Source organism: Procambarus clarkii, chromosome 26 (genome assembly GCF_040958095.1).
Source record: "Procambarus clarkii isolate CNS0578487 chromosome 26, FALCON_Pclarkii_2.0, whole genome shotgun sequence".
Taxonomy (NCBI): Eukaryota; Metazoa; Arthropoda; class Malacostraca; order Decapoda; family Cambaridae; genus Procambarus; species Procambarus clarkii.
Window position 1 is genome coordinate 40744581 of NC_091175.1, and position 6734 is coordinate 40751314.

Genomic DNA, 6734 nt, shown 5'->3' on the forward strand with positions numbered 1-6734 from the left:
TAGAGCTTACACATCTTTGAGTTTATATCTACATTTGGGTGAGGTGGATGAGGTGAAAACAAACTTTCAACAATGGGTATTGAATGGGTATTAAATTCAAACACAAGACAGAACACGAAACAATGGGTATTGAATGGAAGTAATTGTAGAAAGCCTGTTGGTCCATATTTCTTGATGCTTCTATATTGGAGCGGAGTCTTGAAGTGGGTAGAATATAGTTGTGCATTAATTGGCTGTTGATTGCTGGTGTTGACTTCTAGATGTGTAGTGCCTCGCAGACGTCAAGCCGCCTGCTATCGCTGTATCTATCGATGATTTCTGTGTTGTTTGCTAAGATTTCTCTGGTGATGGTTTGGTTGTGGGAAGAGACTATATGTTCCTTAATGGAGCCCTGTTGCTTATGCATCGTTAAACGCCTGGAAAGAGATGTTGTTGTCTTGCATATATATTGAGTTTTTTTAGGCTTACAGTCCCCAAGAGGGCATTTGAAGGCATAGACGACGTTGGTCTCTTTTAAAGCGTTCTGCTTTGTGTCTGGAGAGTTTCTCATGAGTAGGCTGGCCGTTTTTCTGGTTTTATAGTAAATTGTCAGTTGTATCTTCTGATTTTTGTCTGTAGGGATAACGTTTCTATTAACAATATCTTTCAGGACCCTTTCTTCCGTTTTATGAGCTGTGGAAAAGAAGTTCCTGTAAAATAGTCTAATAGGGGGTATAGGTGTTGTGTTAGTTGTCTCTTCAGAGGTTGCATGGCGTTTCACTTTCCTTCTTATGATGTCTTCCACGAAACCATTGGAGAAGCCGTTGTTGACTAGGACCTGCCTTACCCCACAGAGTTCTTCGTCGACTTGCTTCCATTCTGAGCTGTGGCTGAGGGCACGGTCGACATAAGCGTTAACAACACTCCTCTTGTACCTGTCCGGGCAGTCACTGTTGGCATTCAGGCACATTCCTATGTTTGTTTCCTTAGTGTAGACAGCAGTGTGGAAAACTCCGCTCCTTTCCATGACTGTTACATCTAGAAAGGGCAGCTTCCCATCCTTCTCCATCTCGTAAGTGAAACGCAATACCTATGTTGACTTCAGTGCTACACAAGCAGGAGGAGCTGCCAATCACCGGGAAGCGGCCAAGTCACATAAATACAGAGACCTTGAGCACCACTGCAATTTTGTCCCCATTGCCTCAGAGACACTTGGTGCCTGGGATAAAATTGCTGCAAACTTTTTGAAGGATTTGGGGTCTAAGCTAATCGAAACAACTAGAGACCCTTGAGCTCCCAGTTTTCTTTTTCAGTGCCTTAGTGTGGCAATCCAGAGAGGAAATGCTCACTGCATCCATGGTTCCTGCCCGCCATATGAGGAGCTGTTCAACTTGTGACAAGCAGCCTTGTACCCTGTATGTAATGAATATTGTAACTTTTTTGTGTAATAACATTTTCAAATAAAGTTAGATAAATATACACACATACCAAAAGAATAGGGGTGGTAGGAGAAGAAAATATCAAAGTGTTCAGTGAGGATCCACAAGGTCTTCTCTGAGTACTCTTTATTTTCTTCTCCAAGGCTATGGGTCCCTACACTTGCACCAGAGGTGGTACCCCTTCTATATATATATATATATATATATATATATATATATATATATATATATATATATATATATATATATATATATATATATATATATATATATTTCATTGAATATGACCGCATATTCTGTATTTATTATTTTCTGGTTTAGGGCTTCTATCCCTCTAACTATTTTCTTAGCATCAGGGCTTACTTGAAATAGGAGATCTCCAAAACTCATTTTTGTACTTTTAAGGTGAAGAAAAGAAGTGATTTACTATAGAGTGTATTACACTTATTTATACAATTTGCACAACGTTTCGAACCTCCATGGTTCATTCTCAAGTGAACAGATCTTACAATGCTGGTTGATTTCATACCCGCACTGGGTCAGGTGATAATACAATAAATGTGAAAACATGGGGGGATACATAAGGGATAAATGTGAGGTGAAACATAGAGGTAACTGCAGAAGGCTTATTGGCCCATACGAGGCAGCTCCTATCTAAACACAAAGATTAATCCAGTGTAACTGGCATGTTATGTTGGACATTGTCTTCTGTGTTGGCATCGTTATGTTCTGGTCTTGTCCTTACTCTCATGGTGGGTAGAGTAAATAGTTCCGTGATTTGGGTGTTCATGGTAGGTTGTTCTATTCTTATGTGAATTGCCTCAAGAATTTGTAATCTTCTTGCATCTTGGGTTTTGTCTATTATGCAAATATTCTTGTTCAACATTTCTCTAGTTAGAGTGATGTCATGGGCTTGTCTCATGTGATTCCTAGGGGCACCGGATTGCCCCTAGGAATCGTATGGGCCAATAAGCCTTCTGCAGTTACCTCTATGTTTCACCTCACATTTATCCCTTATGTATCCCCCCCATGTTTTCACATTTATTGTATTATCACCTGACCCAGTACGGGTATAAAATCAACCAGCATTGTAAGATCTGTTCACTTGAGAATGAACCATGGAGGTTCGAAACGTTGTGCAAATTGTATAAATAAGTGTAATACACTCTATAGTAAATCACTTCTTTTCTTCACCTTAAAAGTACAAAAATGAATTTTGGAGATCTCCTATTTCAACTAAGCCCTGATGCTAAGAAAATAGTTAGAGGGATAGAAGCCCTAAACCAGAAAATAATAAATACAGAATATGCGGTCATATTCAATGAAACATGTTTGAAAGAAAACCTGCTGCCAGTATACACCAATATATATATATATATATATATATATATATATATATATATATATATATATATATATATATATATATATATATATATATATATATATATATATATATGTATATATATATATATATATATATATATATATATTTCCCTTCCCTCCTCCCCCACCACCCTGCCCTCCTCCACCACCACCCTGCCCTCCTCCTCCACCACCCTGCCCTCCTCTACCACACTGCCTTCCTCCACCACCACCCTGCCCTCCACCACCACCCTGCCCTCCTCCACCACCACCCTGCCCTCCTCCTCCACCACCCTGCCCTCCTCTACCACACTGCCTTCCTCCACCACCACCCTGCCCTCCACCACCACCCTGCCCTCCTCCACCACCACCCTGCCCTCCTCCTCCACCACCCTGCCCTCCTCTACCACACTGCCTTCCTCCACCACCACCCTGCCCTCCACCACCACCCTGCCCTCCTCCACCACCCTGCCCTCCTCCACCAACCTGCCCTCCACCCCCACCCTGCTTTCCACCACCAACACCCTGCCCTCCTCCACCAACCTGCCCTCCACCCCCACCCTGCTTTCCACCACCAACCTGCCCTCCACCATCACCCAGCCCTCCTCCACCACCACCCTGCCCTCCACCACCACCCTGCCCTCCACCACCTCCCTGCCCTCCACCACCCCCCTGCCCTCCACCACCCCCCTGCCCTCCTCCAATACCACCCTGCCCTCCTCCACCACCACCCTGCCGTCTGCACCTAGAACTGACTCTCCAAAACACTCCAGATAATATTTACCTCTCAATTTCCTTCTGTTCTTGCCCAATAACTTCCGCAGAGTTTCATCAGTTGCCACCACGTCACTCTTGCACCATGCCCCCAGAGGCCAGGCTTGTTGCAAGCATCACTTCCAGTTTTTGCAATGATTCTTTCCAATTTTGCTTTTCATAAACCACAGCCTATCCATTTGTTCTATTTCTAAATAAGCAAATATCAGTTTTTCGTTTTCAAAAGGCGTTACAAATTTTTCAAATACTGAAAATGGACGAGATATTTAATAAATATAATAGTTTGTCTCTTTTATCTGTTTTTTTTTAAATCCGATACAAGTCTTAATGTCCACTTAGTTGCATATGAAAATTAGTACAGTAGTTATGTATAAGACCTAGAAACTGTTTCTGGACCAAATGGACTTTTAGCAAAGCCACAGGACAAATGTCCTCACTTCACCTGTTGGTACTGTCTACACCTCAACAGTTTGACAAATGTTCCTCTGGACACTGTCCACACCTCAGCAGTTGGACAAATGCTCCTCTGGACACTCTCCACACCTCAGCAGTTGGGCAAATGCTCCTCTGGACACTCTTCACACCTCAGCAGTTGGGCAAATGCTCCTCTGGACACTCTCCACACCTCAGCAGTTGGACAAATGTTCCTCTGGACACTGTCCACACCTCAGCAGTTGGGCAAATGCTCCTCTGGACACTCTTCACACCTCAGCAGTAGGACAAATGCTCCTCTGGACACTGTCCACACCTCAGCAGATGGACAAATGCTCCTCTGGACACTGTCTACACCTCAGCAGTTGGACAAATGCTCCTCTGGACACTGTCTACACCTCAGCAGTTGGACAAATGCTCCTCTGGACACTGTCTACACCTCAGCAGTTGGACAAATGCTCCTCTGGACACTGTCTACACCTCAGCAGTTGGACAAATGCTCCTCTGGACACTGTCTACACCTCAGCAGTTGGACAAATGCTCCTCTGGACACTGTCTACACCTCAGCAGTTGGACAAATGCTCCTCTGGACACTGTCTACACCTCAGCAGTTGGACAAATGCTCCTCTGGACACTGTCTACACCTCACCAGTTGGACAAATGCTCCTCTGGACACTGTCTACACCTCACCAGTTGGACAAATGCTCCTCTGGACACTGTCTACACCTCAGCAGTTGGACAAATGCTCCTCTGGACACTGTCCACACCTCAGCAGTCATTATCATTGACAGCAGGGGCATATAAACACAATAACGAGTTAATGTTCACTGTTAACACAGTTCAGTGATGAACGCAAAGTCAGTACCATTAATCATAAGAATATCGCCAGGAGAATTAAGACATCAGTTTCACCAGTGGATTGACAGTACAGAGGCGGGACCAGGGAGCCAAAGCTCAACCCCACAAGCTAGGTGAGTACACCCGGACCCCACGGAGGCTGTCAGAGACTGACAGACACCAGTCATGCCAGACTGACAGACACCAGTCACGCCAGACTGACAGACACCAGTCACGCCAGACTGACAGACACCAGTCACGCCAGACTGACAGACAACAGTCACGCCAGACTGACAGACACCAGTCACGTCAGACTGACAGACACCAGTCACGTCAGACTGACAGACACCAGTCACGCCAGACTGACAGACACCAGTCACGTCAGACTGACAGACACCAGTCACGTCAGACTGACAGACACCAGTTACGTCAGACTGACAGACACCAGTCACGTCAGACTGACAGACACCAGTCACGCCAGACTGACAGACATCAGTCACGTCAGACTGACAGACAACAGTCACGCCAGACTGACAGACAACAGTCACGCCAGACTGACAGACAAAATGTTTACATCACACTAAAGAAATTAATTTGAAATAAATAAGCAGATTAAAATGCATTTTTTATTTTAATTTACGCACTATGTTAATACCATTTTTTGGTAAGAAAAATCCATTTGCATATATGACAATATAATGTGCGGCTATCACCCCCCTCAGCTGAACTATCACCCCCCTCAGCTACACTATCACCCCCCTCAGCTGAACTATCACCCCCCTCAGCTGAACTATCACCCCCCTCAGCTCAACTATCACCCCCCTCAGCTCAACTATCACCCCCCTCAGCTACACTATCACCCCCTCATCTCAACTATCACCATCCTCAGCTCAACTATCACCATCCTCAGCTCAACTATCACCCCCCTCATCTCAACTATCACCATCCTCAGCTCAACTATCACCACCCTCAGCTCAACTGTCACCATCCTCAGCCCAACTATCACCATCCTCAGCTCAACTATCACCCCCCTCAGCTCAACTATCACCATCCTCATCTCAACTATCACCATCCTCAGCTCAACTATCACCACCCTCAGCTCAACTATCACCATCCTCAGCCCAACTATCACCATCCTCAGCTCAACTATCACCCCCCTCATCTCAACTATCACCATCCTCAGCTCAACTATCACCATCCTCAGCTCAACTATCACCCCCCTCAGCTCAACTATCACCCCCCTCAGCTCAACTATCACCCCCCTCAGCTACACTATCACCACCCTCAGCTACACTATCACCCCCTCAGCTCAACTATCACCCCCCTCAGCTCAACTATCACCCCCCTCAGCTACACTGTCACCCCCCCTCAGCTACACTATCACCACCCTCAGCTACACTATCACCACCCTCAGCTACACTATCACCCCCTCAGCTCAACTATCACCACCCTCAGCTCAACTATCACCCCCCTCAGCTACACTGTCACCCCCCTCAGCTACACTATCACCACCCTCAGCTACACTATCACCACCCTCAGCTCAACTATCACCCCCTCAGCTCAACTATCACCCCCTCAGCTCAACTATCACCCCCCTCAGCTACACTATCACCACCCTCAGCTACACTATCAACCCCTCAGCTACACTGTTACCCCCCTCAGCCCAACTATCACCATCCTCAGCTACACTGTCACCTCCCTCAGCCCAGCTATCACCCCCCTCAGCTCAACTATCACCCCCCTCAGCTCAACTATCACCACCCTCAGCTCAACTATCACCACCCTCAGCTCAACTATCACCACCCTCAGCTACACTATCACCACCCTCAGCTACACTATCACCCCCCTCAGCTCAACTATCACCCCCCTCAGCTACACTATCACCACCCTCAGCTACACTATCACCAC